Source organism: Balaenoptera acutorostrata, chromosome 1 (genome assembly GCF_949987535.1).
Source record: "Balaenoptera acutorostrata chromosome 1, mBalAcu1.1, whole genome shotgun sequence".
Lineage (NCBI taxonomy): Eukaryota > Metazoa > Chordata > Mammalia > Artiodactyla > Balaenopteridae > Balaenoptera > Balaenoptera acutorostrata.
The window spans coordinates 129,335,874-129,348,405 of record NC_080064.1 but is presented as its reverse complement, the minus strand read 5'-3'; positions in this window follow the sequence as shown (position 1 = coordinate 129,348,405).

Genomic DNA, 12,532 nt, shown 5'->3' with positions numbered 1-12,532 from the left:
TTCACAAATAAATTCAGCAGAGGAAGAAAGAAACAAGGGGACTACAAAACAACTAGAAAACAATTAAGATGCCATTAGTTAGTCCTTACTTATCAATAATTACTTTAAATGTAAATTGATTAAATTCTCCAATCAAAAGGCATGAAGTGACTAAATGGATTTTTAAAAATGACCCAAATACATACTGCCTACAAGAGACTCACTTCATCTTTAAGGACACACATCATCTCAGAGTAAAGGGATGGAAGAAAATACCTCATGAAAGTGGAAACCATAAGGAAGCAGGCCTAGCTATACTTATATTGGACAAAATAGACTTTATGTCAAAAACCATAACAAAGTGACAAAGAATGTTATTATATAATGATAAAGGGGTCAATTCATCAAAAGGATATAGCAATTGTAAAGACTGTATATATTTACAGTCTTTACAATTGTTATATTGTAAAGGGTTTACAAGCACCTCCATGAGCTATGCTCTCATCTCCCATTTACTCTCTGACATCATCTCCTGCTACTCTTCCCCCCTTCTTTCTCCACTGCAGTCACAATGACCTCCCTGTTGTTTCTCAGACATGTCAGCATCCTCCTGCCTTCAAGTCTTTTCACCTTCTGTTTACTTCACCTGGTATTTTCTTCCCTCAGACATAAACGTGGCTCAGTCCCTTACTCCCTTTAACCTTTTGCTCAAATAGTGTTTTCTCATTGTGGCTTTCCCTGACCCCCCAATTTAAAAGTGCACACACATACCAATTCTGGTATCACTTGATTTCTCTTTGCTGCTCTACTTTCGTTCATAGTACCTAGCACCTTCTAATATAACAATAATTTACTTTTTTATTATCCATGATTTTCCTGGAATTGTTTGTTTGTCTTTTTCATTTCCTCAGAGTCTAGGACAATGCCTTGCACAAAGAAAGTGCTGAATTAATATATCCATACTAAATGTAAATGTATAAGAATGCATAAGTGTATGAGTGGGTAAGAAGGCATAAGCACACATAAAACATTTGTACCCTCAAAGTCTAGTACTCTGTAAGATCAGTACCATTTATATATGATTGACCACAGAGTGGAATTGTAGAATCCTTTTTTGAAGGAAACCATTGCTTTTTAACAGAAGAAGGTATAAACATGAAGGGTGAAAGCAAGAAAACTCAATATATTTTCTCTTTTCTTTTTACTGTATGGTTTGAATATTTTGATTCATCTGAAAAGAAAATTAATTCATATTTTATCATATGTAATATGTAATTCACATAAAAATTTCTTCTGTAGAATGTATGTTTGTATAATATTCCCTTTTTCTATTGGATAATTTGTCATTTTCTTATTGATGTGTATGATTTCATTATGTATTTCCATACTAATTCTTTGTCTTTTATAAGAGTTGCAAATATTTTCTCTCAGTTGGTAGCTTACCTTTTCACTTCCTTTATGATGTCTCTGATGGAAAAAAATATTAATACCAATGTAATCAAATTTGTCAATATTTTATTCTATAGTTAGTACTTTCTGTACTTTAATAAATTCTTTTCTTCCCCAAAGTCAGCAACATTTACTCCAATAAAAATTTTAAATTCTTGTATTTGACACAAATTTTTAACATTTCTAGCAGTTATTTCTGTATGTATTGTGAGATAGAGATCCAAATACATTTTTTTCCTCTTTAGATCCTGAATTTTCTGGCTCTGGTTTTGAATAGTTCTTCCTCTTCCCACGCTACCTGTCACATATTAAATTTCCACATACATGTGCATCCCCTTCAAATTCTCTACTCTGTTCCATTGGTAAATCTGTCTATCCTATACTCATACCATTCTATTACTATTTTATTACTATAGGCTTATAATTTAACCTTAACTTCTAGTAGGGCAAATCACCTTTCATTAATCATTTTCTTCAGAAGTGACTTGGCTTAAGCTCACTAGTGATCATGAAAATGTAAATCAAAACCACAGTGTGACCCCAATTTATTCCCATTCAAATGGCCAAATTAAGTCTGCTAATTACTGTGATGGCAGTGATATTGAGCAACATGAATTACTCATGGCATTAGAAATTGGCACAACACTTTGAATAGCAGTTTGGCATGATTGTGTAAAGCTACACATTTGCATATCCTGAAGCTCCAGAAATTTTACTCCTAGATATATACTTAGAGAATATCAAAAGGAAGGAGCACATAGATAGGAGTTATTTGAAATGCTCAAGTTATCTAAAATGTTAGTTTGGAAGTATGTTACTAGTGGAACATTATACAACTTAATTAATTGTATAAAAGAAGGTCATATGCAGACCAATGATGGTAACCTATAATTCCATAACTCAGATTAGACTAACTGCTATAAGGAGCAAACTAAACTCTCACTGGCATAACACCAAAAAAAAAAAAAAATTTACCATTCACTCACACAAAAGTCAATGCAGAAGTTCCTAGCAAGTTGTCTTTCTTCAGAGCTCTTCTGCAAAATGTGATTCAGGAATCTAGTCTGCTTCCACCTCTGAGCAAAACCATCCCTTACATCCTGGGAGTCCTTTTCTTCCAGCTGCAGGAAGGGAACAAAAGAACTTAGAAAAAAAAAAAAAAGAACATGGAAAAGCACACCTATTCTTAACTACTTTGATCTGGAAGTGACTTTTTTCCTTTGGTCACATTTCACTGGTAAGAACCAGTTATCTGGTCCCATCTAGAAGCAAGGACAGAGGGGAAGAATGGGGTTGCATGTGGGAAATGTGATCTAGATCTGTGTTTGGAAAAAAGAGCAATTCAGGTCTAGCATGCCCTGCTGCAACCATGCAACAGTGATTAATCCAATTGTGCAGCTACAGTTCTGTTTTTTTTATACACTCTAAACAACTTTACTATTCTTCTGCCATTTCATTTCCATTTTTTTCTCAGTTTCATTGAGATATAATTAACATGCAGCACTGTATAAGTTTAAGGTGTACAGCATAATGATTTGACCTACCTACATCATGAAATAATTATCACAATGTTTAATGGACATCCATTATTTTATATAGATGCAACATTAAAGAAATAGAAAAAATATTTTTCCTTGTGATGAGAACCCTTAGGATTTACTTTCTTAACAGCTTTCATATATAACATACAGCAGTGTTAATTATTTTTATCACATTGTACATTCATCATTAGTACTTATTTATCTTATAACTGGAAGTTTGTACCTTTCAAATACTTTCATCCAGTCTCCCCTCTCCCCACTCCCCGCCTTTGGTAACCACAAATCCAATCCCCTTTTTTTCTGTTTGTTTGTTGATTTGTTTGTTTTTGATGTATAAGTAACCTACAAAACTATGTTAGTTCCTGGTACCAACATAGTGATTCAATATTTTTATACATTTCAAAATGGTCACCATGATAAGTCTAGTTGTCACCATACAAAGATATTACAAAATTATTGACTATATTCCCCACACTGTATATTTCATAACTGACTCATTTATTTTGTCACTGAAAGTTTGTACCTCTTAGGTTCCCTCACCTATTTCTCTCCTCCACTCACCCCCTTCCCTCTGGCAACCACCTGTTTTTTCTCTGTATCTATAACTCTGTTTCTATTTGGTTATGTTTTTTTAATTTTTTTATTTGTTCTTTTTTTTAAGATTCCACATATAAGTGAAATAATGCACTATTTGTGTTTCTCTGTCTGACTTATTTCACTTTACATAATTCCCTCTAGGTCCATCCATGTTGTTGCAAATGGCAAGATTTCATTATCCTAAGGTTCTATTTTTTCAAAGACAAAAATAAAAGCAAGGACTTCCCTGGTGGCGCAGTGGTTAAGAATCCACCTGTCAATGCAGGGGACATGAGTTCGAGCCTTGACACAGGAAGATCCCACATGCTGTACAGCAAATAAGCCCGTGTGCCACAACTACTGAGCCTGCACTCTAGAGCCAGTGAGCCACAACTACTGAGCCCACATGCCACAACTACTGAAGGTCACGTGCCTAGAGGCCGTGCTCCGCAACAAGAGAAGCCACCACAATGAGAAGCCCGTGCATGGCAACGAAGAGTAGTCCCTGCTCACAGCAACTAGAGAAAGCCAGCACGCAGCAACGAAGACCCAAAGCAGCCAAAAATAAATAAATAAATAAATTTATTTTTTAAAAAATTAACCATTCATTTAAAAATAAATAATTAAAAACAAGATTACTATTATTGTTTTCTTTGAAACATACTTCCAGTATACTTTTTCTTATATTGTACTTAGGTTTTTTTCCCTAATTTAAAATAGCTTTGTCATATTTTTTCTGACAAAAACAGTATGGTTATTGTAAAAAAAAAAGTCAGACGCTATAGAAAAAATATTTTTTTAAGAAAATTCACCTAAATCCCACTACCCAAGATAACCATTTAACCACTACTGATGGACCTTCTTCCAAGTATCTCTCAGATAAATATGCCTACACGTATATCACTTCACAGTCTTTTTGCAGCATTCAATGGCTGTAGATTTATTGTACATTTGCAACGTGTGAGGCTTTGTGCTAAGCACTCAAGGGCATTAACCTATTTAAGAATAACAGTATTATAAATTAAGTAGAATTATTATCTATATTTTATAGATGAGAAAATTGAGGCTAGGAGAAGTTAAGTAATCCACTCACAATCCCAAAACTTAGTGATAACAGAGTGAAGATTCAAACTCAAATCTGCGAGATTCCAAAGCCTAAGCTTTTAAGCAGTGCCCTATGCTGTCAGATATTCTCTGATACACTTACTACTCCCTATTGATAGAGTCTCTAGGTAATTTCCTTTCTAAACCACAGACCACACAGCAAGAAGAATAGACATGTCTTTGAACTTTTTCTACTTTTCTGTGTATCTCTTTGTCATCAGTTCCCTACAGAAAGTTTTCACAAAACAATCTCTTACTTTCATACATACTGCTTTCTTAAAAAGCTGTGCAAAGGTTGAATATGTAAAAATGAAGCTTGCTGGCAGATAAGTGCCACATAAGATACCTCTCAATGGTCGTTGCTTTTCCACTGGTCTGCAGAGCCAAATTTGTTACGTGAAAGTCAATTTATACCACTCAGACTTTGGAAGTGCTTCCATTTATGGTATGTATTGACATGCAATTTTTAATTTATTTTATACCAGCTCAATGGTTCTCAGATATCATGTTTTGTACCCCTCAGTTAGAAAACATCTTTCTAAATCAGAACACCTAGATCCATGTAGTTTGTTGGTCAGATACTCCATGTTGCATGTAGGTGGATTAATGGTTCATTAACTTGTTCCTTCACTAAACTCTCACATGGTTTGGAGTGTGTTGTTTTGATTAACTTTTAGTAAGTGTTCATTGTTGTGTATTGGAAAGGCATGGTCTTGGACATCAGATAGAAGTGGCCACAAATACCAAGTCCGCATTTTTAATAATTGTGTAAATGTGAGTGAGGCACTTTGCATTCCTGAACTTCAGTTACCTTATTTTGAAAGATGCTTTAGCATTCTTCAAACACTATTGAGAATACATAATTATGAAATAGATGAACGTAAAATAAGTAATCAATAAATTTGTTTCCTTCCTTCTTAAAAAAAAAATATGTGGATATTTATTTATAACATATGAAACTGTGGCTTATAGTAAGGTCAAAATAGGGCCTAAATTACCCTCCCACTAATAAGGTATGAAAACACAAGTTTTCCCAGATTAACCAATACTGGGTTTTATCAATCATTTTAGCCATTGCAAACATATAGGTGAAAGGTTAATGTTTATATCTTCCTCAGTTTCAATTGCTTTAACTACTAGTAAAGTTGATAATATTTTACAAATTGCCTTTCAGTAATTTTCGCCCATTTCCTTTGGAATGTTTGTACCTTTCTTTTTATTTGTGAGAGTGCGCTGTCATATTTATTACAACTATTTTTCTACTAAATTTCCTGACTATTGCAATGTTAGTAATACATAAAAAGTGAGGGTACTAGGTATATACTGGTTTATTCACTTTCACAGGAACTACACATACTTCCTGCAAACCTCAAGAGTGCTTTTTCTAACAGAAAACCTCAGCTTAAAAATACAGATAAAATATTTTAGTTTGCATATTTCTTGTGCAAGATCTAGACCAGGGGTTTCTCCATGAGGGGAAAGTATCTTGTTGCTCTGACATTTTGTTTGGGGACTCTCATTAAATCCATAATGAATAGAACACTGCTTATTACTCAGAGCTCTTCTACTATGTGTTCCTTACTTATTAATTAGGTGACTTATAAAGAAACACCACTTAAAATGGAGTACAAGAAACTATGCCACGGATACCAGTAGAGGCTCTACCACAAACTAGTTTTGAGGAATCAGCCAACCAGTGACTTTCAGTGACTCAGTGCTTCTATCTTTACTTTCATTAACCTCTTGGAAATATGATGGAAGCTGGTAGTATTATGTCTACAAAATACTCAGATAATATACAAAGTACAACTGTAATTTGTAACCATGCTCTTTCTCTTTTGCCATGTAGATCATAGTATGTCAGACGATAATGCAGGTAAAGAAGGGAAATTAAGGAAATTAGGTAGCTCAAGGGTACATTTTTATGTTCAAGTTCAGGATAATGAAAAGGCAAAGAGGAGAGGGAGAGAGAGAGAGAAAATAGTACTTAATATGAATTGAGTGAGTAGCCTGTTTGCACTCCCAAGGGTTTCTAAGCAGAGTTTTGCAGGTACTGCCAATGGGTGCTGTGAAAACAAGTGGCCTTCATATTTTGATTTTCAAGTTGCCACCAAAATCTCTCCTGACCCAAAGCAATACTCCCATGATTCTGACATAATATCAGAAATCCCTCCATTAAAGTCATTTACTCATAAAGTTATTCTTTCATTCAAGAAAACCAGTTTTTATTATGTGTAAGATACCATCTTAGAAATAGGGGAAAAGAAAAGAATAAGGTATGACTCATGTTCTGGTGAGTGATATATATCTATATCTACAGACATATAGATATATATCATAATCCATTGCAACATGACCTGTACTATCATAGCTTGATTAATTACTTGAAAAGGAACATTGAGTCTCCAGGAGCCACAGACAATCCTGGGGTGCATAGAGCATAGAGCCTCACTCTCAGATATTAACACTGAATTATGGTTAATACATTACATAATAGAATGTCACTCTATGAAGCAAGAAGGTCCCTAAGGGAGCTCACAGAGAAGATAATTCTGAAGAAAGAACGTAGGAAGATTGGCTCTATTGGCATTTCCCCAAGTGTTTTATACCAAACACTAGTTTTGAAAGTTATTCTATGAAAAAGGAAGATGGAGTCCACTTCTAATAAGCTTGGGAAATTTTTGTGTATTATTAAATCACAGTATACATCACCATATTAAAAGTTCTGAGAAGACCTGCAGTAAAATTTAGCTAACCCAGCTTTTCCTAAATATTTTTAACTTACAGAACCCTTTTTCATAGAAGACTTAAACAAACTGGAGATGTATTTTAGAAATACTAATCCAGTGCATTGGTATTCTGTCTAGCGAGGGCCATACTAAAAGTTAGGTGTGATAGGGGTGGGTGCTAAACATAGCACTGTCTAAACTAGTAAGCACAGGAGTCATTTTAGGTTTTGTTTTCCTTTTTTCAAGAAGGCTGACATTTTGGCCACAAAGTCTACCATAATCTTAAAATCCTCTGTCATGCAGAATTCAAACACTTATGGATTTCCTAAACTGGATGTCAGGTAGCCTCAATCTGCCTGAAAAGAAATATAACTGAGGTCTGACATCCATGGCCAGCAGCCATCCTAAGGAGCATTTCCTTGATAAGCCACATACTGTAATGGAAACCATGAGCTGTAAAATCACATCGTTCAATCTTATCTTGATCCTGGTTCAGTTGATACAAGATGTGTTACACGAAGGAGAATCAAAATCCGCCCCACCTCGCAAACATCAGAATTAGAAACAGAACATATAACTTGTCTGGATCATAGGAGGGACTCAATAAATGGCAGTGATTACAGTCAAAAGATAGTCACTGAAACCAACACAAAGACTCTGAAACTAGAACCAAGACAGCCAGAAAAGTTGGTGACAAAGGGCGGAATGTGGTTTTTATTAGAGGTTATGATTTTATTTTTATGAATACTAACTATTGATTTTTTGGAGTCAGCCAAACCTATGATCCTCTGTTTCCCTTACCTGATCTCCTCCCCATATTTGAAATACCAGGAGGAAGATGTATGTCACTAGACAACTTTGACCTCAGGCTGGAAGATATTTCCATCTTCCCAATGAAGGATCAGTCACAAATACAATAAGATGTCTTTACTGTGGAATAACCAGTGTGTGAGTGTTATGGATGACCTAACTCTCTGATTAACCAAAACAATTTTTAATTTTATTCTTTATTGAAAATTTTTCCAATTTTTTTTCTGATAGAGCAGAGGAAAAAAACTGAATCCTTAATGACTGAGCCTCAGTCAACACATTTCATATTAGTGCCACAGACCAATAACCGATACACAAAACCTAGAAGGATTCTGACCGTGTATGCATTACCTTAAAGAGCCTATGATACTAGATTGAACCTGAGTGGGTCCCCAAAGTTGATTGTTAAAAACAAATTGATCAAATGTTGTCTTACCAGAGGCTTAGCCTGGATATTCCATATAAAAGAGCAGTTACCATCCCACTCCTAAAATTTCTTGTCACCTGCTTTATTTGGACTCATAGCTCTTATCATCACCTTTGACACGTCTTTGTATATTCTGTGTATTGTTCTTCTCTCTCTACTAGAATATAATGTCCTAAGAGCTGAGACTGTTTCAGTCTTGAATTCTCAGTGCCTATAACGTAGGAACTCAATAAACATTTATTGATTAACTAAAGGAATAGAAACTAATTTTCTTCTTTCTTCAAAGAACTAAAAAGAGAAGCCCTGTTCAATTTAACTTGGAGCAAACTATTATACTTTACACTGATATTATCCTAGTATGATGAAATATATGTAGCGGGAAAAGGTTAAAGTATATGGGGACTAGAACAGATCTTAAAAGTGATCTAGCCAATCCACTATCTTTTTATGAATGGGAAAACAAATTACACTTATGGATGCACACAGTTCAATGCATTTTGAGAAATGAATACCCCTCTGTAACTAGTACCACAAGACATAGAACATTTCTGTTACCCTTTGTGTCCTTTCCCACCCAATCCTCTCCATCCCTGGGCCCAGGCAACAACTGATCTGCTTTCTGCCACTGTAGATTAGTTTGCCTGTTCTAGAATTTTATATAAATGGAAGCATACAGTGTGTAATCTTTTGAGTCTGCTTTCTTTTACACAGCATAGTGTTTTCAAGATCCATCTATATTGTTCCATGCATCTGAAGTTCGTTTAATTTTATTGCTGAATAGTATTTCATGGCATGGATTTAGAACAACTTGTTTATCTAGTCACCTGCTGATGGACATTTGGGTTGTTTCTAGTCGTGGGCTTTTATTAATAAAGTTGCTATGAATACTCTTAAAAAGCAATATTACAGTTATGGGCAACACCAGGAAACTAATGCCTATTCTGTCACATCCCTCAGGCAGGGCTCAGTGGAAGTCAGAAGAGTGACCCCACCAACAAAAAATGTGATATAGGGCTTTCCTGGTAGCGCAGTGATTAAGAATTCACCTGCCAATGCAGGGGACACGGGTTCGAGCCCTGGTCCAGGATGATCCCACATGCCGCGGAACAACTAAGCCCATGCACCACAACTACTGAGCTTGCATTCTAGAGCCCATGAGCCACAACTACTGAAGCCCATGAACCACAACTACTGAAGCCCGCATGCCCAGAGACCATGCTCTGCAACAAGAGAAGCCACCGCAATGAGAAGCCTGCACACTGCAACCAAGAGTAGACCCTGCTTTCCACAACTAGAGAAAAGCCCATGTGTAGCAATGAAGACCCAATGCAGCCAAAAATAAATAAATAAAATAAATAAATTTTAAAAAATAAAAGAATAAAGAGATGAGATTGACAAACATGAATCATTTTTTCAAAAATGTGATCTATATGGGGGAGAATGATTAATGCATTTCTTTGTTTGCTTTTCCAACTACACAAGACAGAGCCCCCATGGAAAAAGTGTGCAGTGATAGGTTCATGTGGTGGATGCATGCTTGCACACTAGTCTTCACCCCATCACCTGCAGTGGCTCCTTTTCTGCTGATCCTCTTCGCAGTTCACTGCCTCCAACCCGGACAGATATTAAAGTAAAATTAAGTATGAACTGCATTGTGACCTGGGGAATACACACAATTCTAACTCATCTACTTCCCTTCTTTCTGTAAATGACATTACTCAAGTCACTTTTAAAAAATTCAAAGTGTTGATCATCATATTCTTTTTAAAAGTTGTGATTAGTACCCCTAATTTCATTATACATTTTCTTACTTATGGTATTTTAATATGTTCCATAATAAGCCATAAATGTAAAGCTGTTCCCGAAAATTTCCCTCAAGTACCTATAAAAGTTTTATACTCCCCTTTGCTACTTAGCTGAGTTTACAACTTACCTTTTCCTTCTCTTTATGACCATGATTATTTTTCTTTGGGTCACAATCAATAGTCTACAAAAATGAATCACCATATTTGCACCAATCTCTACACTCCCAGAGCCTCCCTTTTTTTTTAGTTCTTGTTTCTTCTTTCTTTCTTCATGTCACTTATATTATCCCTACTGTAGGAATTTACTTAATCCTTGTATTATTATCTCCTATTGGAATAAAGCCCATTAATTTCTGAGTTTACCATCAAAACCAAAGATGGAATCATCCTCCCACTGTTAGAATCAGTTGATAGTCCTAACATTTAAAAAATAAATCTTTACGTATTCAGCATCTGGATTTTTCTTACATAGTCAAAATAAATTTGTTAGGGGCAATTACATTTGCATAACTGACATGAAAAGAGTTTAATAAATGTGTAAACTTTGCATATTTCGTGCCTAAACTGTTAGTGTGAGGAAATGCTAACACTTTTATTAAACAGTTCCTAGAAGTGAATGTATGAATGTATTGAAAGAAGGTAGAAAAATTACACGTGCACTTTAAGTATTTCTGGCAGGGATATCTCCACCAAAAAAAAAAAAAAAGAAAAGAAAAGAAAAAAATGGTGCACATATAGAAATTCAAGGAAGCAAATATCAAAATGAAGAAGACTTTTTTTCTATTCAATGGGGAGAAGAGAGTGAATTAATTATTCAGGTGTTATGCCTATAATGGAGATAGTTGTTGAAATATATTAATGTCAGGTTTTTCCCTTTCCACATTGGTGTCTGTAGTGGATATTTGCCAGAATGGTGGCAATATGACTTCCTATGTCTATGGACATTCCCATATCATAGTCCTTTCTCCCAACGTAGAGTCCTGAGTCCATCTCCAACCTGTCATTGTCATATGGCTTAGACTGAACCAATCAAACTACCATTACAAGTTTGGATTTGGAAGAGATTAATATGCAGATAGAAAGCTCCACATGGAATCCATGTTCTGGGAGAATTTTATGATTGTGGATAAAAGCCATGGAGTTTGTTTGTTTTTAGTTAACTGACTTTATTTTTAAGGTCAGATTTAGTTTCATAGCAAAATTGAGCAGAAAGTACGGAGTCCCCATATATCCCCTTGCTCCACACACATATATAGCCTCTCCACTATCATCATCCCACACCAGAGGGGTCCATTTGTTCCACTGATGAACCTACATTGACACATCATCACCCAAAGTCCGCAGTTTCCATTAGGACACAATCTCTGTGTTGTACATTCTATGCGTTTTGACAAAGGTACCCACCCTTTATAGCTTCATACAGAATAGTTTCACTATCCCAAAACTCACTTGTGCTCCACCTATTCATCCCTCCCTCAGTCTAAATTTCTGGAAACCACCACTCTTTACTGTCTCCATAGTTTGCCTTTTCCAAAATGCCATATAATTAAAATCATATATTATGTAGTCTTTTCACATTGACTTCTTGCACTTAATAGTATATTTTTAAGTCCCTTCCATGTCTTTTGTGACTTGATCGCTCATTTCTCTTTACTACTGAATAATATTTTAGTGTATGCGTGCAGCACAGTTTATTTATCCAGTCACCTGTCGAAGGACATCTTGGTTGCTTCCAAGTTTTGGCAATTTTGAAAAAAAGCTATTAAAACATCCATGTGCAGGTTGTGTGTGAGCATACGTTTTCAACTCATTTGGGCACATTCCAAGGATAGCAACTGATGGATCATATGGCAAGACTATGTTTAGCTTTGTAAGGAACTGTCAAACTATTCATAAGTGGCTGTGCCACTTTGCATTCCCACCAATAACGAATGAGAATTCCTGTTGCTCCACATCCTTGCCTTCATATGGTGTTGTTAGTGTTTTCAATTTTTACCATTGTAATAGGTGTGTAGTGGTATGTCATTATTATTTTAATTTGCAATTTCCTGATGAGGTATGAGGTTGAGCATCTTTTCCAATGTTAATTTTCCATCTGTATATCTCCTTTAG